The sequence below is a fragment of the Triturus cristatus genome, chromosome 9 (assembly GCF_964204655.1).
Source record: "Triturus cristatus chromosome 9, aTriCri1.1, whole genome shotgun sequence".
NCBI classification, from domain to species: Eukaryota; Metazoa; Chordata; class Amphibia; order Caudata; family Salamandridae; genus Triturus; species Triturus cristatus.
In genome coordinates, this window is record NC_140592.1 from 546,567,818 (window position 1) to 546,594,075 (window position 26,258).

Consider the following 26,258-nt stretch of genomic DNA (forward strand, 5'->3'; position numbering starts at 1 on the left):
TGACTTGTTTCTTGTGCGGATGGTAGTTAATTTCCGGGCAGGTTTTTCTCCCACTACCCTTCCTGATCGTAAAGTTTTAGACATTTTCCACAGTAATAAAAAAGAAATGTAGCAATATAAAACGTATAAAAGTCTGGAATTGAGTCAGTCCTTGGCAAAGCAGGTAGGACCAGGGTGCAGTATAGCTATCACAGTACTTGCATCAAGTTACCCTTCTACTCAAGTGGGCACGAATGCAGACAAGTAATTACAATGTATACAAATGAGAAATAAGGGACCGGGCCCAGCCCGGCCTACCTCGGTCACAGAGGGCCCGCCCTTTGCCCGGGCTTCGCCCGGCGTCCCGCTCGCGTCCCGCGGAGCTGGGGCTATGCTTTAATTTATGCGCCTCCAGACGCGCTGCTCGCCGATGTCACTTCCACCCCTGGGAATGCTGGGAGTTGTAGTTCCAGCGTCCCTCCCCACTGCGGCCGCGAGGAGCTGGAAACTGCGGCGGGAGGGACTCGACCAGCGGGGTTAGCGGTGTCAGCGGAGAATAGCAGGGTTCTTTGGCCACAGGTAGCTTCACAGCGAGAGGGTGCTCCAAACAGCAGAGTTTTTAGTAGGTAGTTGCAATCTCAATAAGGGAGCGAAAGGGGGACAAGGAAGGCAAAGGGGGCGAGAGGCACAGAGGTCACAGCGAAATGCGATGCGACAGCAACTCACCAACTCACAGTCGCCGCTGTATTCCAAAACTCTGTGTCCGTCATGCAGCCTCTGCTCCGCTCCGCCAGTTCTACCTCTGCGCCTGCTCCCCTGCTGCCTTGTTGCCTCGCTCCCCTTCGCCTGCCACACGGCCGAAAAAAACTCCCCAAGCACAATGCCTCAGACTGGGGGTTGAGCTGGGAGCCACGGGAGGCGAAACTGCAGATCAGCAAATCGAATCACATCAGCAGATTGCTTCCACGATGGTACCTGCCTGTTGCGGGGGCAGGAGCTTGCTCCTGGGCAATTCTGAGCCCGCTGAAGTTGCTGAGGCTGCTGCTGCTGTTTTATTGCGCCACGGTGTCCTCCGTGAATGAAGCAGAATCAAAATCCGTACACTGTACAGGGCCTCCGTGCGGCGGACTGAGACTCAAGGCTGACGCCAAGCTCCCGCCTCGCTTCCACCAGCTCCGCGAGTCGGCGGGTCGGTAAGGTGCCCCCGCTGTATGTGAGAAACGGGGGGGGGGGGGGAGCCGTAAGCTGGGAGCAAGGCTTGAGTCTAGAATCACCGGGAGCAACCGGCGTCCTCGCGTCTCCCTCGCGCTCACACGATCAGCACGAAAACACGGAACTGGATTATCACCACCAACCTTTGCATCACTGCCTCGCTGCCTCGCAGCCTCTCCGCTCAGGGCCCGCTCTTAACCCACACCTGCACTCAGCAGCTTTGGCAGCATGTGACAATGTCTTTCCGTGGGGTAATTGCGTTAGTAATTGAAGCGGTTATTGCAGTTGGTCGGCGGCAGGTGGACAGGACAGCTGTAATCCACTCCCCCTGCTCCCGGCCTTTCCGGATTGTTATCAGAGGGAAATTTGCCAGAATCGCAGAGAGAATCACCGTAGGGACCGCTACTCACTGCTTGCCGCCACCGCCGTCGTTCCGTTCTGCTCCGCTCAGCTGCTGCTCTCTCTCAGACTCAGACTCGATCAATCGAAAGGATCCAATGCTCTCGTTTCCCCCAGAGTAAGAGTTAAGACCTTAACCAGTAGGCGAGAGTAAGAGTTAAGACCTTAGCCATTAGGCCAGAGTACGAGTCTAAGACCTTAGCTATTAGTCCAGAGTAAGAGTTAAGACCTTAACCATTAGGCCAGAGTAAGAGTTAAGATCTTAGCTAATAGGCCAGAGTAAGAGTTAAGACCTTAACCATTAGGCCAGAGTACGAGTCTAAGAGCTTAGCTATTAGGCCAGAGTAAGAGTTAAGACCTTAACCAGTAGGCCAGAGTAAGAGTTAAGATCTTAACCTGTAGGCCAGAGTACGAGTCTAAGACCTTAGCTATTAGGCCAGAGTAAGAGTTAAGACCTTAGCTATTAGGCCAGAGTAAGAGTTAAGACCTTAACCAGTAGTCCAGAATACGAGTCTAAGTCCTTAGCTATTAGGCCAGAGTAAGAGTTAAGACCTTAACCAGTAGGCCAGATTAAGAGTTAAGACCTTAACCATTAGGCCAGAGTAAGAGTTAAGACCTTAGCTATTAGGCCAGAGTAAGAGTTAAGACTTTAACCAGTAGGCCAGAGTAAGAGTTAAGACCTTAACCTGTAGGCCAGAGTACGAGTCTAAGACCTTAGCTATTAGGCCAGAGTAAGAGTTAAGACCTTAACCAGTAGGCCATAGTACGAGTCTAAGACCTTAGCTATTAGGCCAGAGTAAGAGTTAAGACCTTAACCAGTAGGCCAGAGTGAGAGTTAAGACCTTAACCAGTAGGCCAGAGTAAAAGTTAAGACCTTAACCATTAGGCCAGAGTACGAGTCTAAGACCTTAGCTATTAGGCCAGAGTAAGAGTTAAGACCTTAGCTATTAGGCCAGAGTAAGAGTTAAGACCTTAACCAGTAGGCCAGTGTAAGAGTTAAGACCTTAACCAGTAGGCCAGAGTAAGAGTTAAGACCTGAACCATTGGGCCAGAGTACGAGTCTAAAACCTTAGCTATTAAGCCAGAATACGAGGCTAAGACCTTAGCTATTAGGCCAGAGTAAGAGTTAAGATCTTAGCTATTAGGCCAGAGTAAGAGTTAAGACCTTAGCTATTAGGCCAAAGTAAGAGTAAAGACCTTAAAGAGTAGGCCGGAGTAAAAGTTAAGACCTCAACCAGTAGGCCATAGTACGAGTCCAAGACCTTAGCTATTAGGCCAGAGTAAGAGTTAAGACCTTAACCAGTAGGCCAGAGTAAGAGTTAAGACCTTAGCTATTAGGCCAGAGTACGAGTCTAAGACCTTAACCAGTAGGCCAGAGTAAGAGTTAAGATGTTAAGCTGTAGGCCAGAGTACGAGTCTAAGACCTTAGCTATTAGGCCAGAGTAAGAGTTAAGACTTTAGCTATTAGGCCAGAGTACGAGTCTAAGACCTTAGCTATTAGGCCAGAGAAAGAGTTAAGACCTTAACCAGTAGGCCAGAGTAAGAGTTAAGATCTTAAGCTGTAGGCCAGAGTACGAGTCTAAGACCTTAGCTATTAGGCCAGAGTAAGAGTTAAGACCTTGGCTATTAGGCCAGAGTAAGAGTTAAGACCTTAACCAGTAGGCCAGAGTACGAGTCTAATACCTTAGCTATTAGGCCAGAGTAAGAGTTAAGACCTTAACCAGTAGGCCAGAGTAAGAGTTAAGACCTTAATCATTAGGCCAGAGTAAGAGTTAAGACCTTAGCTGTTAGGCCAGAGTAAGAGTTAAGACCTTAGCTATTAGGCCAGAGTAAGATTTAAGACTTTAACCAGTAGGCCAGAGTAAGAGTTAAGACCTTAACCTGTAGGCCAGAGTACGAGTCTAAGACCTTAGCTATTAGGCCAGAGTAAGAGTTAAGACCTTAACCAGTAGGCCATAGTACAAGTCTAAGACCTTAGCTATTAGGCCAGAGTAAGAGTTAAGACCTTAACCAGTAGGCCAGAGTAAGAGTTAAGACCTTAACCATTAGGCCAGAGTACGATTCTAAGTCCTTAGCTATTAGGCCAGAGTAAGAGTTAAGACCTTAGCTATTAGGCCAAAGTAAGAGTTAAGACCTTAACCAGTAGGCCAGAGTAAGAGTTAAGACCTTAACCAGTAGGCCAGAGTAAGAGTTAGACCTTAACCATTGGGCCAGAGTACGAGTCTAAGACCTTAGCTATTAAGCCAGTGTACGAGTCTAAGACCTTAGCTATTAGGCCAGAGTAAGAGATAAGACCTTAGCTATTAGGCTAGAGTAAGAGTTAAGACCTTAGCTATTAGGCCAGAGTCAGAGTTAAGACCTTAAAGAGTAGGCCAGAGTAAGAGTTAAGAACTCAACCAGTAGGCCATAGTACGAGTCTAAGAGCTTAGCTATTAGGCCAGAGTAAGAGTTAAGACCTTAACCAGTAGGCGAGAGTAAGAGTTAAGACCTTAGCTATTAGGCCAGAGTACGAGTCTAAGACCTTAGCTATTAGGCCAGAGTAAGAGTTAAGACCTTAGCTATTAGGCCAGAGTAAGAGTTAAGACCTTAGCTATTAGGCCAGAGTAAGAGTTAAGACCTTAACCAGTAGGCCAGTGTAAGAGTTATGACCTTAACCAGTAGGCCAGAGTAAGAGTTAAGACCTGAACCATTGGGCCAGAGTACGAGTCTAAAACCTTAGCTATTAAGCCAGAATACGAGGCTAAGACCTTAGCTATTAGGCCAGAGTAAGAGTTAAGACCTTAGCTATTAGGCCAGAGTAAGAGTTAAGACCTTAGCTATTAGGCCAAAGTAAGAGTAAAGACCTTAAAGAGTAGGCCGGAGTAAAAGTTAAGACCTCAACCAGTAGGCCATAGTACGAGTCTAAGACCTTAGCTATTAGGCCAGAGTAAGAGTTAAGACCTTAACCAGTAGGCCAGAGTAAGAGTTAAGACCTTAGCTATTAGGCCAGAGTACGAGTCTAAGACCTTAACCAGTAGGCCAGAGTAAGAGTTAAGATGTTAAGCTGTAGGCCAGAGTACGAGTCTAAGACCTTAGCTATTAGGCCAGAGTAAGAGTTAAGACTTTAGCTATTAGGCCAGAGTACGAGTCTAAGACCTTAGCTATTAGGCCAGAGAAAGAGTTAAGACCTTAACCAGTAGGCCAGAGTAAGAGTTAAGATCTTAAGCTGTAGGCCAGAGTACGAGTCTAAGACCTTAGCTATTAGGCCAGAGTAAGAGTTAAGACCTTAGCTATTAGGCCAGAGTAAGAGTTAAGACCTTAACCAGTAGGCCAGAGTACGAGTCTAATACCTTAGCTATTAGGCCAGAGTAAGAGTTAAGACCTTAACCAGTAGGCCAGAGTAAGAGTTAAGACCTTAATCATTAGGCCAGAGTAAGAGTTAAGACCTTAACTATTAGGCCAGAGTAAGAGTTAAGACCTTAGCTATTAGGCCAGAGTAAGATTTAAGACTTTAACCAGTAGGCCAGAGTAAGAGTTAAGACCTTAACTTGTAGGCCAGAGTAAGAGTTAAGACCTGAACCATTGGGCCAGAGTACGAGTCTAAGACCTTAGCTATTAAGCCAGAATACGAGTATAAGACCTTAGCTATTAGGCCAGAGTAAGAGTTAAGATCTTAGCTATTAGGCCAGAGTAAGAGTTAAGACCTTAGCTATTAGGCCAAAGTAAGAGTAAAGACCTTAAAGAGTAGGCCGGAGTAAAAGTTAAGACCTCAACCAGTAGGCCATAGTACGAGTCTAAGACCTTAGCTATTAGGCCAGAGTAAGAGTTAAGACCTTAACCAGTAGGCCAGAGTAAGAGTTAAGACCTTAGCTATTAGGCCAGAGTGCGAGTCTAAGACCTTAACCAGTAGGCCAGAGTAAGAGTTAAGATGTTAAGCTGTAGGCCAGAGTACGAGTCTAAGACCTTAGCTATTAGGCCAGAGTAAGAGTTAAGACTTTAGCTATTAGGCCAGAGTACGAGTCTAAGACCTTAGCTATTAGGCCAGAGAAAGAGTTAAGACCTTAACCAGTAGGCCAGAGTAAGAGTTAAGATGTTAAGCTGTAGGCCAGAGTACGAGTCTAAGACCTTAGCTATTAGGCCAGAGTAAGAGTTAAGATCTTAAGCTGTAGGCCAGAGTACGAGTCTAAGACCTTAGCTATTAGGCCAGAGTAAGAGTTAAGACCTTAGCTATTAGGCCAGAGTAAGAGTTAAGACCTTAACCAGTAGGCCAGAGTACGAGTCTAATACCTTAGCTATTAGGCCAGAGTAAGAGTTAAGACCTTAACCAGTAGGCCAGAGTAAGAGTTAAGACCTTAATCATTAGGCCAGAGTAAGAGTTAAGACCTTAGCTATTAGGCCAAAGTAAGAGTTAAGACCTTAGCTATTAGGCCAGAGTAAGAGTTAAGACCTTAACCAGTAGGCCAGAGTAAGAGTTAAGACCTTAGCTATTAGGCCAGAGTGCGAGTCTAAGACCTTAACCAGTAGGCCAGAGTAAGAGTTAAGATGTTAAGCTGTAGGCCAGAGTACGAGTCTAAGACCTTAGCTATTAGGCCAGAGTAAGAGTTAAGACTTTAGCTATTAGGCCAGAGTACGAGTCTAAGACCTTAGCTATTAGGCCAGAGAAAGAGTTAAGACCTTAACCAGTAGGCCAGAGTAAGAGTTAAGATGTTAAGCTGTAGGCCAGAGTACGAGTCTAAGACCTTAGCTATTAGGCCAGAGTAAGAGTTAAGATCTTAAGCTGTAGGCCAGAGTACGAGTCTAAGACCTTAGTTATTAGGCCAGAGTAAGAGTTAAGACCTTAGCTATTAGGCCAGAGTAAGAGTTAAGACCTTAACCAGTAGGCCAGAGTACGAGTCTAATACCTTAGCTATTAGGCCAGAGTAAGAGTTAAGACCTTAACCAGTAGGCCAGAGTAAGAGTTAAGACCTTAACCTGTAGGCCAGAGTACGAGTCTAAGACCTTAGCTATTAGGCCAGAGTAAGAGTTAAGACCTTAACCAGTAGGCCATAGTACAAGTCTAAGACCTTAGCTATTAGGCCAGAGTAAGATTTAAGACCTTAACCATTAGGCCAGAGTAAGAGTTAAGACCTTAACCAGTAGGCCAGAGTAAGAGTTAAGGCCTTAACCATTAGGCCAGAGTACGAGTCTAAGACCTTAGCTATTAGGCCAGAGTAATAGTTAAGACCTTAGCTATTAGGCCAGAGTAAGAGTTAAGACCTTAACCAGTAGGCCAGAGTAAGAGTTAAGACCTTAAACAGTAGGCCAGAGTAAGAGTTAAGACCTTAGCTATTAGGCCAGAGTACGAGTCTAAGACCTTAGCTATTAGGCCAGAGTAAGAGTTAAGACCTTAACCAGTAGGCCATAGTACGAGTCTAAGACCTTAGCTATTAGGCCAGAGTAAGAGTTAAGACCTAACCAGTAGGCCAGAGTAAGAGTTAAGACCTTAACCATTAGATCAGAGTACGATTCTAAATCCTTAGCTATTAGGCCAGAGTAAGAGTTAAGACCTTAGCTATTAGGCCAGAGTAAGAGTTAAGACCTTAACCAGTAGGCCAGTGTAAGAGTTAAGACCTTAACCAGTAGGCCAGAGTAAGAGATAGACCTTAACCATTGGGCCAGAGTACGAGTCTAAGACCTTAGCTATTAAGCCAGTGTACGATTCTAAGACCTTAGCTATTAGGCCAGAGTAAGAGTTAAGACCTTAGCTATTAGGCTAGAGTAAGAGTTAAGACCTTAGCTATTAGGCCAGAGTCAGAGTTAAGACCTTAAAGAGTAGGCCAGAGTAAGAGTTAAGACCTTAACCAGTAGGCGAGAGTAAGAGTTAAGACCTTAGCCATTAGGCCAGAGTACGAGTCTAAGACCTTAGCTATTAGTCCAGAGTAAGAGTTAAGACCTTAACCATTAGGACAGAGTAAGAGTTAAGATCTTAGCTAATAGGCCAGAGTAAGAGTTAAGACCTTAACCATTAGGCCAGAGTACGAGTCTAAGAGCTTAGCTATTAGGCCAGAGTAAGAGTTAAGACCTTAACCAGTAGGCCAGAGTAAGAGTTAAGATCTTAACCTGTAGGCCAGAGTACGAGTCTAAGACCTTAGCTATTAGGCCAGAGTAAGAGTTAAGACCTTAGCTATTAGGCCAGAGTAAGAGTTAGGACCTTAACCAGTAGTCCAGAATACGAGTCTAAGTCCTTAGCTATTAGGCCAGAGTAAGAGTTAAGACCTTAACCAGTAGGCCAGATTAAGAGTTAAGACCTTAACCATTAGGCCAGAGTAAGAGTTAAGACCTTAGCTATTAGGCCAGAGTAAGAGTTAAGACTTTAACCAGTAGGCCAGAGTAAGAGTTAAGACCTTAACCTGTAGGCCAGAGTACGAGTCTAAGACCTTAGCTATTAGGCCAGAGTAAGAGTTAAGACCTTAACCAGTAGGCCATAGTACGAGTCTAAGACCTTAGCTATTAGGCCAGAGTAAGAGTTAAGACCTTAACCAGTAGGCCAGAGTGAGAGTTAAGACCTTAACCAGTAGGCCAGAGTAAAAGTTAAGACCTTAACCATTAGGCCAGAGTACGAGTCTAAGACCTTAGCTATTAGGCCAGAGTAAGAGTTAAGACCTTAGCTATTAGGCCAGAGTAAGAGTTAAGACCTTAACCAGTAGGCCAGTGTAAGAGTTAAGACCTTAACCAGTAGGCCAGAGTAAGAGTTAAGACCTGAACCATTGGGCCAGAGTACGAGTCTAAAACCTTAGCTATTAAGCCAGAATACGAGGCTAAGACCTTAGCTATTAGGCCAGAGTAAGAGTTAAGATCTTAGCTATTAGGCCAGAGTAAGAGTTAAGACCTTAGCTATTAGGCCAAAGTAAGAGTAAAGACCTTAAAGAGTAGGCCGGAGTAAAAGTTAAGACCTCAACCAGTAGGCCATAGTACGAGTCCAAGACCTTAGCTATTAGGCCAGAGTAAGAGTTAAGACCTTAACCAGTAGGCCAGAGTAAGAGTTAAGACCTTAGCTATTAGGCCAGAGTACGAGTCTAAGACCTTAACCAGTAGGCCAGAGTAAGAGTTAAGATGTTAAGCTGTAGGCCAGAGTACGAGTCTAAGACCTTAGCTATTAGGCCAGAGTAAGAGTTAAGACTTTAGCTATTAGGCCAGAGTACGAGTCTAAGACCTTAGCTATTAGGCCAGAGAAAGAGTTAAGACCTTAACCAGTAGGCCAGAGTAAGAGTTAAGATCTTAAGCTGTAGGCCAGAGTACGAGTCTAAGACCTTAGCTATTAGGCCAGAGTAAGAGTTAAGACCTTAGCTATTAGGCCAGAGTAAGAGTTAAGACCTTAACCAGTAGGCCAGAGTACGAGTCTAATACCTTAGCTATTAGGCCAGAGTAAGAGTTAAGACCTTAACCAGTAGGCCAGAGTAAGAGTTAAGACCTTAATCATTAGGCCAGAGTAAGAGTTAAGACCTTAGCTATTAGGCCAGAGTAAGAGTTAAGACCTTAGCTATTAGGCCAGAGTAAGATTTAAGACTTTAACCAGTAGGCCAGAGTAAGAGTTAAGACCTTAACCTGTAGGCCAGAGTACGAGTCTAAGACCGTAGCTATTAGGCCAGAGTAAGAGTTAAGACCTTAACCAGTAGGCCATAGTACAAGTCTAAGACCTTAGCTATTAGGCCAGAGTAAGAGTTAAGACCTTAACCAGTAGGCCAGAGTAAGAGTTAAGACCTTAACCATTAGGCCAGAGTACGATTCTAAGTCCTTAGCTATTAGGCCAGAGTAAGAGTTAAGACCTTAGCTATTAGGCCAGAGTAAGAGTTAAGACCTTAACCAGTAGGCCAGAGTAAGAGTTAAGACCTTAACCAGTAGGCCAGAGTAAGAGTTAGACCTTAACCATTGGGCCGGAGTACGAGTCTAAGACCTTAGCTATTAAGCCAGTGTACGAGTCTAAGACCTTAGCTATTAGGCCAGAGTAAGAGATAAGACCTTAGCTATTAGGCTAGAGTAAGAGTTAAGACCTTAGCTATTAGGCCAGAGTCAGAGTTAAGACCTTAAAGAGTAGGCCAGAGTAAGAGTTAAGAACTCAACCAGTAGGCCATAGTACGAGTCTAAGAGCTTAGCTATTAGGCCAGAGTAAGAGTTAAGACCTTAACCAGTAGGCGAGAGTAAGAGTTAAGACCTTAGCTATTAGGCCAGAGTACGAGTCTAAGACCTTAGCTATTAGGCCAGAGTAAGAGTTAAGACCTTAGCTATTAGGCCAGAGTAAGAGTTAAGACCTTAGCTATTAGGCCAGAGTAAGAGTTAAGACCTTAACCAGTAGGCCAGTGTAAGAGTTATGACCTTAACCAGTAGGCCAGAGTAAGAGTTAAGACCTGAACCATTGGGCCAGAGTACGAGTCTAAAACCTTAGCTATTAAGCCAGAATACGAGGCTAAGACCTTAGCTATTAGGCCAGAGTAAGAGTTAAGACCTTAGCTATTAGGCCAGAGTAAGAGTTAAGACCTTAGCTATTAGGCCAGAGTAAGAGTTAAGACCTTAGCTATTAGGCCAGAGTAAGAGTTAAGACCTTAGCTATTAGGCCAAAGTAAGAGTAAAGACCTTAAAGAGTAGGCCGGAGTAAAAGTTAAGACCTCAACCAGTAGGCCATAGTACGAGTCTAAGACCTTAGCTATTAGGCCAGAGTAAGAGTTAAGACCTTAACCAGTAGGCCAGAGTAAGAGTTAAGACCTTAGCTATTAGGCCAGAGTACGAGTCTAAGACCTTAACCAGTAGGCCAGAGTAAGAGTTAAGATGTTAAGCTGTAGGCCAGAGTACGAGTCTAAGACCTTAGCTATTAGGCCAGAGTAAGAGTTAAGACTTTAGCTATTAGGCCAGAGTACGAGTATAAGACCTTAGCTATTAGGCCAGAGAAAGAGTTAAGACCTTAACCAGTAGGCCAGAGTAAGAGTTAAGATCTTAAGCTGTAGGCCAGAGTACGAGTCTAAGACCTTAGCTATTAGGCCAGAGTAAGAGTTAAGACCTTAGCTATTAGGCCAGAGTAAGAGTTAAGACCTTAACCAGTAGGCCAGAGTACGAGTCTAATACCTTAGCTATTAGGCCAGAGTAAGAGTTAAGACCTTAACCAGTAGGCCAGAGTAAGAGTTAAGACCTTAATCATTAGGCCAGAGTAAGAGTTAAGACCTTAGCTATTAGGCCAGAGTAAGAGTTAAGACCTTAGCTATTAGGCCAGAGTAAGATTTAAGACTTTAACCAGTAGGCCAGAGTTAGAGTTAAGACCTTAACTTGTAGGCCAGAGTAAGAGTTAAGACCTGAACCATTGGGCCAGAGTACGAGTCTAAGACCTTAGCTATTAAGCCAGAATACGAGTATAAGACCTTAGCTATTAGGCCAGAGTAAGAGTTAAGATCTTAGCTATTAGGCCAGAGTAAGAGTTAAGACCTTAGCTATTAGGCCAAAGTAAGAGTAAAGACCTTAAAGAGTAGGCCGGAGTAAAAGTTAAGACCTCAACCAGTAGGCCATAGTACGAGTCTAAGACCTTAGCTATTAGGCCAGAGTAAGAGTTAAGACCTTAACCAGTAGGCCAGAGTAAGAGTTAAGACCTTAGCTATTAGGCCAGAGTGCGAGTCTAAGACCTTAACCAGTAGGCCAGAGTAAGAGTTAAGATGTTAAGCTGTAGGCCAGAGTACGAGTCTAAGACCTTAGCTATTAGGCCAGAGTAAGAGTTAAGACTTTAGCTATTAGGCCAGAGTACGAGTCTAAGACCTTAGCTATTAGGCCAGAGAAAGAGTTAAGACCTTAACCAGTAGGCCAGAGTAAGAGTTAAGATGTTAAGCTGTAGGCCAGAGTACGAGTCTAAGACCTTAGCTATTAGGCCAGAGTAAGAGTTAAGATCTTAAGCTGTAGGCCAGAGTACGAGTCTAAGACCTTAGCTATTAGGCCAGAGTAAGAGTTAAGACCTTAGCTATTAGGCCAGAGTAAGAGTTAAGACCTTAACCAGTAGGCCAGAGTACGAGTCTAATACCTTAGCTATTAGGCCAGAGTAAGAGTTAAGACCTTAACCAGTAGGCCAGAGTAAGAGTTAAGACCTTAATCATTAGGCCAGAGTAAGAGTTAAGACCTTAGCTATTAGGCCAAAGTAAGAGTTAAGACCTTAGCTATTAGGCCAGAGTAAGATTTAAGACTTTAACCAGTAGGCCAGAGTAAGAGTTAAGACCTTAACCTGTAGGCCAGAGTACGAGTCTAAGACCTTAGCTATTAGGCCAGAGTAAGAGTTAAGACCTTAACCAGTAGGCCATTGTACAAGTCTAAGACCTTAGCTATTAGGCCAGAGTAAGATTTAAGACCTTAACCATTAGGCCAGAGTAAGAGTTAAGACCTTAACCAGTAGGCCAGAGTAAGAGTTAAGGCCTTAACCATTAGGCCAGAGTACGAGTCTAAGACCTTAGCTATTAGGCCAGAGTAAGAGTTAAGACCTTAGCTATTAGGCCAGAGTAAGAGTTAAGACCTTAACCAGTAGGCCAGAGTAAGAGTTAAGACCTTAAACAGTAGGCCAGAGTAAGAGTTAAGACCTTAGCTATTAGGCCAGAGTACGAGTCTAAGACCTTAGCTATTAGGCCAGAGTAAGAGTTAAGACCTTAACCAGTAGGCCATAGTATGAGTCTAAGACCTTAGCTATTAGGCCAGAGTAAGAGTTAAGACCTTAACCAGTAGGCCAGAGTAAGAGTTAAGACCTTAACCATTAGGCCAGAGTACGATTCTAAATCCTTAGCTATTAGGCCAGAGTAAGAGTTAAGACCTTAGCTATTAGGCCAGAGTAATAGTTAAGACCTTAACCAGTAGGCCAGAGTAAGAGTTAAGACCTTAACCAGTAGGCCAGAGTAAGAGTTAGACCTTAACCATCGGGCCAGAGTATGAGTCTAAGACCTTAGCTATTAAGCCAGTGTACGAGTCTAAGACCTTAGCTATTAGGCCAGAGTAAGAGTTAAGACCTTAGCTATTAGGCTAGAGTAAGAGTTAAGACCTTAGCTATTAGGCCAGAGTCAGAGTTAAGATCTTAAAGAGTAGGCCAGAGTAAGAGTTAAGACCTCAACCAGTAGGCCATAGTACGAGTCTAAGAGCTTAGCTATTAGGCCAGAGTAAGAGTTAAGACCTTAACCAGTAGGCGAGAGTAAGAGTTAAGACCTTAGCCATTAGGCCAGAGTACGAGTCTAAGACCTTAGCTATTAGTCCAGAGTAAGAGTTAAGACCTTAACCATTAGGCCAGAGTAAGAGTTAAGATCTTAGCTAATAGGCCAGAGTAAGAGTTAAGACCTTAACCATTAGGCCAGAGTACGAGTCTAAGAGCTTAGCTATTAGGCCAGAGTAAGAGTTAAGACCTTAACCAGTAGGCCAGAGTAAGAGTTAAGATCTTAACCTGTAGGCCAGAGTACGAGTCTAAGACCTTAGCTATTAGGCCAGAGTAAGAGTTAAGACCTTAGCTATTAGGCCAGAGTAAGATTTAAGACTTTAACCAGTAGGCCAGAGTAAGAGTTAAGACCTTAACCTGTAGGCCAGAGTACGAGTCTAAGACCTTAGCTATTAGGCCAGAGTAAGAGTTAAGACCTTAACCAGTAGGCCATAGTACAAGTCTAAGACCTTAGCTATTAGGCCAGAGTAAGAGTTAAGACCTTAACCAGTAGGCCAGAGTAAGAGTTAAGACCTTAGCTATTAGGCCAGAGTAAGAGTTAAGACCTTAGCTATTAGGCCAGAGTAAGAGTTAAGACCTTAACCAGTAGGCCAGTGTAAGAGTTATGACCTTAACCAGTAGGCCAGAGTAAGAGTTAAGACCTGAACCATTGGGCCAGAGTACGAGTCTAAAACCTTAGCTATTAAGCCAGAATACGAGGCTAAGACCTTAGCTATTAGGCCAGAGTAAGAGTTAAGACCTTAGCTATTAGGCCAGAGTAAGAGTTAAGACCTTAGCTATTAGGCCAAAGTAAGAGTAAAGACCTTAAAGAGTAGGCCGGAGTAAAAGTTAAGACCTCAACCAGTAGGCCATAGTACGAGTCTAAGACCTTAGCTATTAGGCCAGAGTAAGAGTTAAGACCTTAACCAGTAGGCCAGAGTAAGAGTTAAGACCTTAGCTATTAGGCCAGAGTACGAGTCTAAGACCTTAACCAGTAGGCCAGAGTAAGAGTTAAGATGTTAAGCTGTAGGCCAGAGTACGAGTCTAAGACCTTAGCTATTAGGCCAGAGTAAGAGTTAAGACTTTAGCTATTAGGCCAGAGTACGAGTCTAAGACCTTAGCTATTAGGCCAGAGAAAGAGTTAAGACCTTAACCAGTAGGCCAGAGTAAGAGTTAAGATCTTAAGCTGTAGGCCAGAGTACGAGTCTAAGACCTTAGCTATTAGGCCAGAGTAAGAGTTAAGACCTTAGCTATTAGGCCAGAGTAAGAGTTAAGACCTTAACCAGTAGGCCAGAGTAAGAGTTAAGACCTTAATCATTAGGCCAGAGTAAGAGTTAAGACCTTAGCTATTAGGCCAGAGTAAGATTTAAGACTTTAACCAGTAGGCCAGAGTAAGAGTTAAGACCTTAACTTGTAGGCCAGAGTAAGAGTTAAGACCTGAACCATTGGGCCAGAGTACGAGTCTAAGACCTTAGCTATTAAGCCAGAATACGAGTATAAGACCTTAGCTATTAGGCCAGAGTAAGAGTTAAGATCTTAGCTATTAGGCCAGAGTAAGAGTTAAGACCTTAGCTATTAGGCCAAAGTAAGAGTAAAGACCTTAAAGAGTAGGCCGGAGTAAAAGTTAAGACCTCAACCAGCAGGCCATAGTACGAGTCTAAGACCTTAGCTATTAGGCCAGAGTAAGAGTTAAGACCTTAACCAGTAGGCCAGAGTAAGAGTTAAGACCTTAGCTATTAGGCCAGAGTGCGAGTCTAAGACCTTAACCAGTAGGCCAGAGTAAGAGTTAAGATGTTAAGCTGTAGGCCAGAGTACGAGTCTAAGACCTTAGCTATTAGGCCAGAGTAAGAGTTAAGACTTTAGCTATTAGGCCAGAGTACGAGTCTAAGACCTTAGCTATTAGGCCAGAGAAAGAGTTAAGACCTTAACCAGTAGGCCAGAGTAAGAGTTAAGATGTTAAGCTGTAGGCCAGAGTACGAGTCTAAGACCTTAGCTATTAGGCCAGAGTAAGAGTTAAGATCTTAAGCTGTAGGCCAGAGTACGAGTCTAAGACCTTAGCTATTAGGCCAGAGTAAGAGTTAAGACCTTAGCTATTAGGCCAGAGTAAGAGTTAAGACCTTAACCAGTAGGCCAGAGTACGAGTCTAATACCTTAGCTATTAGGCCAGAGTAAGAGTTAAGACCTTAACCAGTAGGCCAGAGTAAGAGTTAAGACCTTAATCATTAGGCCAGAGTAAGAGTTAAGACCTTAGCTATTAGGCCAAAGTAAGAGTTAAGACCTTAGCTATTAGGCCAGAGTAAGATTTAAGACTTTAACCAGTAGGCCAGAGTAAGAGTTAAGACCTTAACCTGTAGGCCAGAGTACGAGTCTAAGACCTTAGCTATTAGGCCAGAGTAAGAGTTAAGACCTTAACCAGTAGGCCATAGTACAAGTCTAAGACCTTAGCTATTAGGCCAGAGTAAGATTTAAGACCTTAACCATTAGGCCAGAGTAAGAGTTAAGACCTTAACCAGTAGGCCAGAGTAAGAGTTAAGGCCTTAACCATTAGGCCAGAGTACGAGTCTAAGACCTTAGCTATTAGGCCAGAGTAATAGTTAAGACCTTAGCTATTAGGCCAGAGTAAGAGTTAAGACCTTAACCAGTAGGCCAGAGTAAGAGTTAAGACCTTAAACAGTAGGCCAGAGTAAGAGTTAAGACCTTAGCTATTAGGCCAGAGTACGAGTCTAAGACCTAAGCTATTAGGCCAGAGTAAGAGTTAAGACCTTAACCAGTAGGCCATAGTACGAGTCTAAGACCTTAGCTATTAGGCCAGAGTAAGAGTTAAGACCTTAACCAGTAGGCCAGAGTAAGAGTTAAGACCTTAACCATTAGATCAGAGTACGATTCTAAATCCTTAGCTATTAGGCCAGAGTAAGAGTTAAGACCTTAGCTATTAGGCCAGAGTAAGAGTTAAGACCTTAACCAGTAGGCCAGAGTAAGAGTTAAGACCTTAACCAGTAGGCCAGAGTAAGAGATAGACCTTAACCATTGGGCCAGAGTACGAGTCTAAGACCTTAGCTATTAAGCCAGTGTACGAGTCTAAGACCTTAGCTATTAGGCCAGAGTAAGAGTTAAGACCTTAGCTATTAGGCTAGAGTAAGAGTTAAGACCTTAGCTATTAGGCCAGAGTCAGAGTTAAGACCTTAAAGAGTAGGCCAGAGTAAGAGTTAAGACCTTAACCATTAGGCCAGAGTAAGAGTTAAGATCTTAGCTAATAGGCCAGAGTAAGAGTTAAGACCTTAACCATTAGGCCAGAGTACGAGTCTAAGAGCTTAGCTATTAGGCCAGAGTAAGAGTTAAGACCTTAACCAGTAGGCCAGAGTAAGAGTTAAGATCTTAACCTGTAGGCCAGAGTACGAGTCTAAGACCTTAGCTATTAGGCCAGAGTAAGAGTTAAGACCTTAGCTATTAGGCCAGAGTAAGAGTTAAGACCTTAACCAGTAGTCCAGAATACGAGTCTAAGTCCTTAGCTATTAGGCCAGAGTAAGAGTTAAGACCTTAACCAGTAGGCCAGATTAAGAGTTAAGACCTTAACCATTAGGCCAGAGTAAGAGTTAAGACCTTAGCTATTAGGCCAGAGTAAGAGTTAACACTTTAACCAGTAGGCCAGAGTAAGAGTTAAGACCTTAACCTGTAGGCCAGAGTACGAGTCTAAGACCTTAGCTATTAGGCCAGAGTAAGAGTTAAGACCTTAACCAGTAGGCCATAGTACGAGTCTAAGACCTTAGCTATTAGGCCAGAGTAAGAGTTAAGACCTTAACCAGTAGGCCAGAGTGAGAGTTAAGACCTTAACCAGTAGGCCAGAGTAAAAGTTAAGACCTTAACCATTAGGCCAGAGTACGAGTCTAAGACCTTAGCTATTAGGCCAGAGTAAGAGTTAAGACCTTAGCTATTAGGCCAGAGTAAGAGTTAAGACCTTAACCAGTAGGCCAGTGTAAGAGTTAAGACCTTAACCAGTAGGCCAGAGTAAGAGTTAAGACCTGAACCATTGGGCCAGAGTACGAGTCTAAAACCTTAGCTATTAAGCCAGAATACGAGGCTAAGACCTTAGCTATTAGGCCAGAGTAAGAGTTAAGACCTTAGCTATTAGGCCAGAGTAAGAGTTAAGACCTTAGCTATTAGGCCAAAGTAAGAGTAAAGACCTTAAAGAGTAGGCCGGAGTAAAAGTTAAGACCTCAACCAGTAGGCCATAGTACGAGTCCAAGACCTTAGCTATTAGGCCAGAGTAAGAGTTAAGACCGTAACCAGTAGGCCAGAGTAAGAGTTAAGACCTTAGCTATTAGGCCAGAGTACGAGTCTAAGACCTTAACCAGTAGGCCAGAGTAAGAGTTAAGATGTTAAGCTGTAGGCCAGAGTACGAGTCTAAGACCTTAGCTATTAGGCCAGAGTAAGAATTAAGACTTTAGCTATTAGGCCAGAGTACGAGTCTAAGACCTTAGCTATTAGGCCAGAGAAAGAGTTAAGACCTTAACCAGTAGGCCAGAGTAAGAGTTAAGATCTTAAGCTGTAGGCCAGAGTACGAGTCTAAGACCTTAGCTATTAGGCCAGAGTAAGAGTTAAGACCTTAGCTATTAGGCCAGAGTAAGAGTTAAGACCTTAACCAGTAGGCCAGAGTACGAGTCTAATACCTTAGCTATTAGGCCAGAGTAAGAGTTAAGACCTTAACCAGTAGGCCAGAGTAAGAGTTAAGACCTTAATCATTAGGCCAGAGTAAGAGTTAAGACCTTAGCTATTAGGCCAGAGTAAGAGTTAAGACCTTAGCTATTAGGCCAGAGTAAGATTTAAGACTTTAACCAGTAGGCCAGAGTAAGAGTTAAGACCTTAACCTGTAGGCCAGAGTACGAGTCTAAGACCTTAGCTATTAGGCCAGAGTAAGAGTTAAGACCTTAACCAGTAGGCCATAGTACAAGTCTAAGACCTTAGCTATTAGGCCAGAGTAAGAGTTAAGACCTTAACCAGTAGGCCAGAGTAAGAGTTAAGACCTTAACCATTAGGCCAGAGTACGATTCTAAGTCCTTAGCTATTAGGCCAGAGTAAGAGTTAAGACCTTAGCTATTAGGCCAGAGTAAGAGTTAAGACCTTAACCAGTAGGCCAGAGTAAGAGTTAAGACCTTAACCAGTAGGCCAGAGTAAGAGTTAGACCTTAACCATTGGGCCAGAGTACGAGTCTAAGACCTTAGCTATTAAGCCAGTGTACGAGTCTAAGACCTTAGCTATTAGGCCAGAGTAAGAGATAAGACCTTAGCTATTAGGCTAGAGTAAGAGTTAAGACCTTAGCTATTAGGCCAGAGTCAGAGTTAAGACCTTAAAGAGTAGGCCAGAGTAAGAGTTAAGAACTCAACCAGTAGGCCATAGTACGAGTCTAAGAGCTTAGCTATTAGGCCAGAGTAAGAGTTAAGACCTTAACCAGTAGGCGAGAGTAAGAGTTAAGACCTTAGCCATTAGGCCAGAGTACGAGTCTAAGACCTTAGCTATTAGGCCAGAGTAAGAGTTAAGACCTTAGCTATTAGGCCAGAGTAAGAGTTAAGACCTTAGCTATTAGGCCAGAGTAAGAGTTAAGACCTTAACCAGTATGCCAGTGTAAGAGTTATGACCTTAACCAGTAGGCCAGAGTAAGAGTTAAGACCTGAACCATTGGGCCAGAGTACGAGTCTAAAACCTTAGCTATTAAGCCAGAATACGAGGCTAAGACCTTAGCTATTAGGCCAGAGTAAGAGTTAAGACCTTAGCTATTAGGCCAGAGTAAAAGTTAAGACCTTAGCTATTAGGCCAAAGTAAGAGTAAAGACCTTAAAGAGTAGGCCGGAGTAAAAGTTAAGACCTCAACCAGTAGGCCATAGTACGAGTCTAAGACCTTAGCTATTAGGCCAGAGTAAGAGTTAAGACCTTAACCAGTAGGCCAGAGTAAGAGTTAAGACCTTAGCTATTAGGCCAGAGTACGAGTCTAAGACCTTAACCAGTAGGCCAGAGTAAGAGTTAAGATGTTAAGCTGTAGGCCAGAGTACGAGTCTAAGACCTTAGCTATTAGGCCAGAGTAAGAGTTAAGACTTTAGCTATTAGGCCAGAGTACGAGTCTAAGACCTTAGCTATTAGGCCAGAGAAAGAGTTAAGACCTTAACCAGTAGGCCAGAGTAAGAGTTAAGATCTTAAGCTGTAGGCCAGAGTACGAGTCTAAGACCTTAGCTATTAGGCCAGAGTAAGAGTTAAGACCTTAGCTATTAGGCCAGAGTAAGAGTTAAGACCTTAACCAGTAGGCCAGAGTACGAGTCTAATACCTTAGCTATTAGGCCAGAGTAAGAGTTAAGACCTTAACCAGTAGGCCAGAGTAAGAGTTAAGACCTTAATCATTAGGCCAGAGTAAGAGTTAAGACCTTAGCTATTAGGCCAGAGTAAGAGTTAAGACCTTAGCTATTAGGCCAGAGTAAGATTTAAGACTTTAACCAGTAGGCCTGTTGTAAATTAAGGCAGAATGTGATTAAGCATTTACTGAAAACATTAGTGTTTCCCTTTTATCGTGTTTTCCTCATTATGTTGGCCGAAGTCCGGACTCCATTTTGTATTGACATGCTGCCACGTGTTCACCACGAGGAGAGTCCGACCTCCGTGTTAGTTGCTCTTGTAATCTGCCTAGCAACAGTTATAAATAGCTCCCTCTTGTCCGTCTGGCGCATGCCCAGACTTGACCACATCTGTTATAATTATCTTTGCTTGACCATGTGTTTTCGCGGGCCCAAGGAGTGTGTTAGCTCCGCCCATGTATTGATTTGGTATCGAGAATGACCCTAAATGGTAATGTTCTTCAACTCTGTGGTATCCACCCACTTATGAGCCCCTCTGTTGTGTATAAAAGGGGACAATGTACGTAAGTTCTTTGTGCTACTCCTTGCAATACTGAAGAGTGTTGTGTGGATTGTAGGACCACCCTTAAGGGTTAATAAACGTTGTTTTTGTACTTTGCAGTTTCCGTGCCAACTTCCTTATAGATTTCGTTACAGAAGAGCGAACCCTTGTCTCTTGCGGGCCTAGCTGGGGCTTGTATTCATCAATTGGCGCCCGTCACGTGGGGCTCATCGGCGACTCGGATGCTCGAAGGACTGGTCGCGACGAAGGTGAGGAGTTTGGCCGGGGACGTGATCACTGCCAGCGGCGTCTTAGCCTTGGCATCCCAAGGTTTTTCTTCCTTCCCTTCCGAGCTGACCATCTGGGTGGCGCCGGTCATCGACTGAGACCTCTTCTGTCGGTCCTGCCGTGAGAGCCGTTTGGGCGATTGTGGAGCTTGGCAGTTGGAACCTGGACTCTTGATTGGTAAGAACCGTTGTACGGTACTTGCTCCGATTTTTGAAGCCTGGTCTGGCTATTTGAGTTTGATTGATGGTGACTAGTCATATTTTGAATTTGTCTTTGTGAAAATATATGCGTTGCAACACATATAGGCAGGTAATGTGGAGAAATTTCTCCGGAGCTGTGTAAACTTTGAACGGCGCAACGATTAAGTGCCATTTTTCTTGATAATACTGCATATTTTGCATTATTCCTAGCATGCCTGCTTTTAGCGCACTTCGTAAGTGGTGCTGCTGTCTTGGGAATCGGTTGAACCTCGAGGAATCTGCTCCAGCTCCCCCAGAGGGGACTCCTAATAGGGATATGTACGTGAAGCATGGTCTTTCTTCCATAATGTACAGCACGTTATGGAGGAAATATACTAGGAAGGATCCTGAGTTGCGATGGCCTTTGTATGGATCGTTTGATATACGTAAGATTGAGTATGTGGAACAGTGTATGTGTAAGCGACGTGCTCGTCAGGATATGTTTGAGTGTGTGCAATTATGGGTGAAGGAAGTGCGTGAGCGAGAGAAACGTGAGAAAGCGCTGTTTGATAAGGAGCAACGAAAGAATGATCATATGCGAGCGCAGGAAGCGAAGCGTCGGGAGGACAAAGAGCAAACGGACAGACAAGAGAAAGAGCGTAGGCTACAAGTTTCGGGTCAATATGTTGTTCGTCAGCCGCTTTATCCTGTCCTTAATAATCCTGATGACGATTTTTATTTACTAGATCGCTCTCCGCCCCCTTATGTTGGCGCATCTGCTCCACGGCCGCAAGATTCTGGCCCGGCTCCGGGTAAGGTCGACACACGGTCCATGTTATCGGCCGAGCATATGGCTGAGCTTCGGAAACTTTCCCTCCGTGCACTTAAGGGCAAGATGTCTATGGATGAGTTGTTCCATGCTTGGGGGTCGTGGCAAGATAGAGAGAGGGTGTATTTTCTGTCTCATTTTTCAGAAGAAGTAATTGCTGCTTTCCGAAAATATTCTAGTATCCTTGAGCCTGACGACGTGTCTTCGGATGCCGGAGCATTACGTAATGGTGTCTTTTCTCCCCCTAAGGCTTCTGAGGCGGCTCGGCGGCTGTTCGCTTTGCGGGACGAGGTGCTGGCCCTTAGAGAGAAAGCACGTCAACAAACGGAGGAGGAGAAGCAGTCGGATTCGTCTGCAGCAGGGGGCCACCCATCCGCCTCCCAGTCAGATAAGGATGACATAGTGCATGTTAAACCAATGCGAGAGGCGGCGCCTCTGTATGTTCCTCCTAAGGGAGCAGGGACTAGCTCGGATATTAACTCCGCCGATGCAAGGGGATATTTTGTATATAATTGGGTTTATACTCCATGGCATAGGGCCGATGTTATGGCATTAAAGAATGCGCTGCCTGACCCCCGCAAGAATCCAGCGGCCTTCTATGAAGAAGTCGAGGGGGCCTTGAATTCTTGCATTATGACCTTAGCGGATATAGACCTATTCTTTGGCCTTATCCTACCGCCGGATACGTGGCGCTCTGTTCGGAAGGTAGATGATGCGGTTGCCTTCAAGGCCCGGTGGTCTGACCTTGAGGATGAGGATAGGGAACGGAAGCCCGCACAGAAACCACCCCAGAATATTTTAGATCTCCCTGCGGCTATTGTGGCTAAGTTGAAGACGATTATCCCCCCTAAAAAGATTGACTGGAATATGTTAGCTGCATGTAAACAGAAAGTTGACGAGTCAGTCGCGGACTTCTTTACGCGTTTTGAGGAAACGTTTCATGATTTTAGTGGCCAGTCGCTCACTGACGACACGGGCCGCCACCTTTTCGCGGACAAATATGTGGCTAATCTGCTGCCGGCAGTTGCGGCCCGGTTAAAAGCGAGTGAGAGTTCTTGGTCCTCCGCGACTCCGACGGCCCTTCTGACCATTGCCCAGTATTATGAGCGTCAGGAGCACGAGGCGAAGGGCCAGGAGGAGAAGAAATCGAAAGATCTTAAAACTAAAGTGATGTTAGCACAAGTATATGGCCCGCCCCGCCGGGGTAATAATAATAGGGGCAGGGGCGGATCTTATGGTCCCCCTTCGGGCCGATCGGATTTGAATAGGAACCAGTGTGCGTATTGCAAGCAGTTGGGCCATTGGGCTAGGGATTGCCCAGCGTTGCGTGCTTCGCGTCAGGGGCACACTCCGGGTGGCCCGAGAGGTAGAGGGGGCTTCTCGAACTTTAGAGGGAATTCCAACGATAATGTCCGTTTTGATACTGCTGGACAGCACCGAGATAGCTCAAACGTTTTTGATCGTCAGCACCAGTATCATGTATCGGACATCGATCGATCGGGATATCATGATTCTCAGCATGCATAGGAATGCGTAGGATGGGGGTCCGAATCAGTTGAGGTGCCGGTCGATCAGACGGGTCCTTATGTATCGGCTGAGGTTTTAGGTTCTACTGATCAGTTCCTAGTGGATACAGGAGCGACCCGTAGTGCATTGTCTAGGTACTTGGTTCCGGGGGCTCCCCCATCCGGCTCAATAGTTACATCGGTAGGGTTTGACGGTACACTCTCCCGAAGCCCTCTTTCACAGCCCCTTGCATTTAAAGTTGATTGTTTTTCTGCGCCTTGTCCGTTTCTGCTTGCTCCGTACACACCGGATAACATTATGGGCCTTGATATGTTAAAGTACTTTAGGGCTACAATTCGTTGTTCCCCTGAGGGTGTGAGGGTGATTTTAAATGACAACTACCCCCGATCTGGGCGGATGTGTACAATCTCAGAGGATGCGTTGTTGGCTACCCTCCCCCAAGCTTTATGGGCGACTTCGGACACAGATGTCGGACAAATGGTGATTCCTCCGGTCCACATTAGTGTCCAGGAGGGGGCGGTACTACCACGCCTCCCACAGTATCGTATTTCCCAGGAGGGCGAGGAGGCTCTCATACAGATTGTGCAAGACCTGATCGCAGTGGGGGTAGTGGAAGAAGTTCCCTATAATATCTGTAACAGTCCGATTCTCCCAATTTTGAAAAAAGACACGGATGCAAAGGTCTATCGGTTTATAATTGATTTGAGGGAGGTAAACAAGATCGTGATACCTCAGTACCCGGTGGTTTCCGATATCACGACGTTGCTTACCTTGGTCCCGCCTACGGCGACCGTGTTTTCAGTGATTGATTTGAAGAATGCCTTCTTTTCTATTCCCATTCACCCTGATAGCCGATTTCTTTTTGGGTTTACATTAAACAATAGATCTTATCGTTTTTGTAGAATTCCCCAAGGCTATACAGAAAGCCCTAGTATCTATAGTCAGGCTTTGAAGCGACAGTTGGATTCCTTTGTTTTACTCGAGGGGGTCGCCCTCATTCAATATGTCGATGACATCCTGTTGGCGGCTGACACCCTGGAGTTGTGCGAGAAAAGCACGATAGCCTTACTTTCCTTTTTAGCATCCCACAATCACAAGGTCTCTAGGAAGAAATTGCAATTCTGTAGACCAAAGGTGACTTATTTGGGTCACCTTTTGTCTAAGGAGGGGCGTGCACTCACACCAGATCGTATCCAAGTAATTTTGGACACACCAAGGCCATCCACGCAGAAGGATGTGCGTGCATTTTTGGGTCTTGTTTCTTTTTGTAGACAGTGGATATTGGGGTTTTCACACATAGCTAAGCCATTACTAGCTCTCTTGACAAAAGACACGCCCATCCCGATCCCCTGGTCAGATGAGTGTGACGCTGCTTTTCAGCAATTGAGACAGGCCCTTTGTTCAGCACCAGTGTTAGGGACCCCTGATTATGCAAAACCCTTTTCGTTGTATGTGCATGAGAAAGATGGATGTGCATTATCAGTCTTAGTGCAGATGCACGGCGATAAGCAGCGCCCTTGTGCATACTTTTCGGCTGTACTTGATCCTGTCGCCCGAGCATTGCCGGGGTGTTTTCGCTCGGTTGCGGCGACAGCTGTGTCAATACGGCAGAGTGAAGGAATTGTATTGTCCCATAAACTGTTGGTGTTAGTTCCCCACGCTGTTGATGCCCTGCTTAATCAAACAAAGACGCAGCATTTGACCAGTGCCCGTTTAACGGGATATGAGTTGACGCTTTTAGCTCCTCACATTACGTTAAAAAGGTGCGTGACATTAAACCCGGCCACATTGTTGCCATACCCCGAGACCCAGCCTGAGGCACAGAAAGCGCATGATTGTATTCTTGTGACTGAGGAACAAACAAAGGGTCGTATTGATCTCCAGGATACGCCCTTTTCAGATGTAGATGGAGAGTTGTGGGTAGATGGATCATGCCTGAAGCTACCAGATGGTACGACTTCAGCAGCGTATGCAATTACCACATTACACACGATAGTGGAGACAGCACGCATACCACAGAAATCGGCTCAAGCAGCGGAACTGATAGCGTTAACACGAGCGTGTGAGCTCAGTACAGGATTGTGCGTGAATGTTTACACAGACAGCCGCTATGCCTTCGGAGTAGCGCACGATTTCGGCCTACTCTGGAAGGAGAGAGGGTTTCTAACGTCACATGGGGTACAGATAATGCATGGGGAGTTAGTCCACAATCTTTTAACTGCATTGACATACCCAAAGAAAATTGCCATTGTTAAGTGTAGTGCCCATAGGAAAGTAGTTGATAAGGTTGGAGAAGGGAATGCGTTAGCGGATCGAGTAGCACGGGAGACTGCGATGCAGCCCGGTACTACTGCCATGTATGTAGTGAAGTCACAGGTGGAGAGATGGCATGATGCGAAGGAGGAAGTGCGAGAAATACAAAAGACCGCTTCTGACAAAGAGCGGGAACAATGGGCTAGCGAAGGAGAACTGGATGACGAGGGTTGCTGGAGAAATAAGCAGATGGATAGATGGAAATTACCCACGGCTTTTGTACAACCTATGGTCCAGATGGCACATGGGCTAGCACATGTTGGAGCTTCCGCAATTGTGAAATTGCTTACCCAAGTCTGGGAGCATCCAGAGATTGCTAGCACGGCAAAGAGGGTGGTGCAGACCTGTATGATCTGTCTGAAGTATAACCCAGGCAAAGGCACGCGAACTCCAGCAGGAGGATTTGCGACACCCACTGCACCCTTTGAGGTTCTGCAGATGGAGTACATCCAGCTTGAGCGCTGTAACAATTTGAAGTATGTTCTAGTAGTGGTTTGCGCCTTCAGTAAATGGGTTGAGGCGTACCCTGCGAAAGACAATACTGCAATGACTACAGCGAAGCTATTGCTGAAAGAGTTTTTCCCCCGATACGGCGTCTGTAGACTTCTGTGGAGTGATAATGGCCCTCACTTTGTAGCAGATGTTATAAAGTATGTCTTGAAGGGCCTAGGCATCACCCAGAAGTTCCACGCCGTGTTCCACCCTCAGTCTGCAGGACTAGTCGAGAAGTATAATGGTACACTGAAGCTTAAGATCGCCAAAATTCAAGCTTCAACGTCTTTGACTTGGCCAGACGCTTTGCCACTGGCGTTATTGTCAATTAGGTCGGTGCCACACTCTCGAACCGGCCTTACACCCTATGAGATTGTATTTGGACGCCCAATGAATATTTGGGGTCCACCAAGGCCTAAGGCTGTGTATGATGTACCTTGTGTGATGATGAGTGATTATCTGGCACAGTTAACGGATAACTTGGTTTCTATTCATCAACAGGTCCGAGAGGCGCTCCCTGATCGGTCTATCGGCGAAGGACATGGTCTCCGGCCTGGGGATCATGTCATGCTGAAGGTCTTCGACAGAACGAACAGTTTGGAGCCGAGATGGGTCGGACCTGAGCAAGTCCTCCTTGCAACGAGGACGGCAGTGCGAGTCTCGAACAGGAAGAATTGGATCCATTCCTTGCACTGTCGAAAGGTACCGCCCGGATTGGTGGAGCCTGCCGTGCTGACCGATCAACGAGACATCCTAGCAGCAGAGACAGGCCGTGCTGCAGAGCCAAACGACACGGAGGAGCTCTTTCCGGACCATACGACTTCTGGAGGAAGGCGATATCATCTGCGACCAAGGAAGTGAGGTTTCCAGTACCGGGACATACTGTCAGAACGGCCCTTGGGTTAGTGAAACGGAGAGCCAATGAGGCAAGGGGGGGGGATCAGCCCTGCATTAGTGTAGCGACACCCGTCTTGGCCCGCTGGTGAAGAAATCAACCGCTGCCCAAG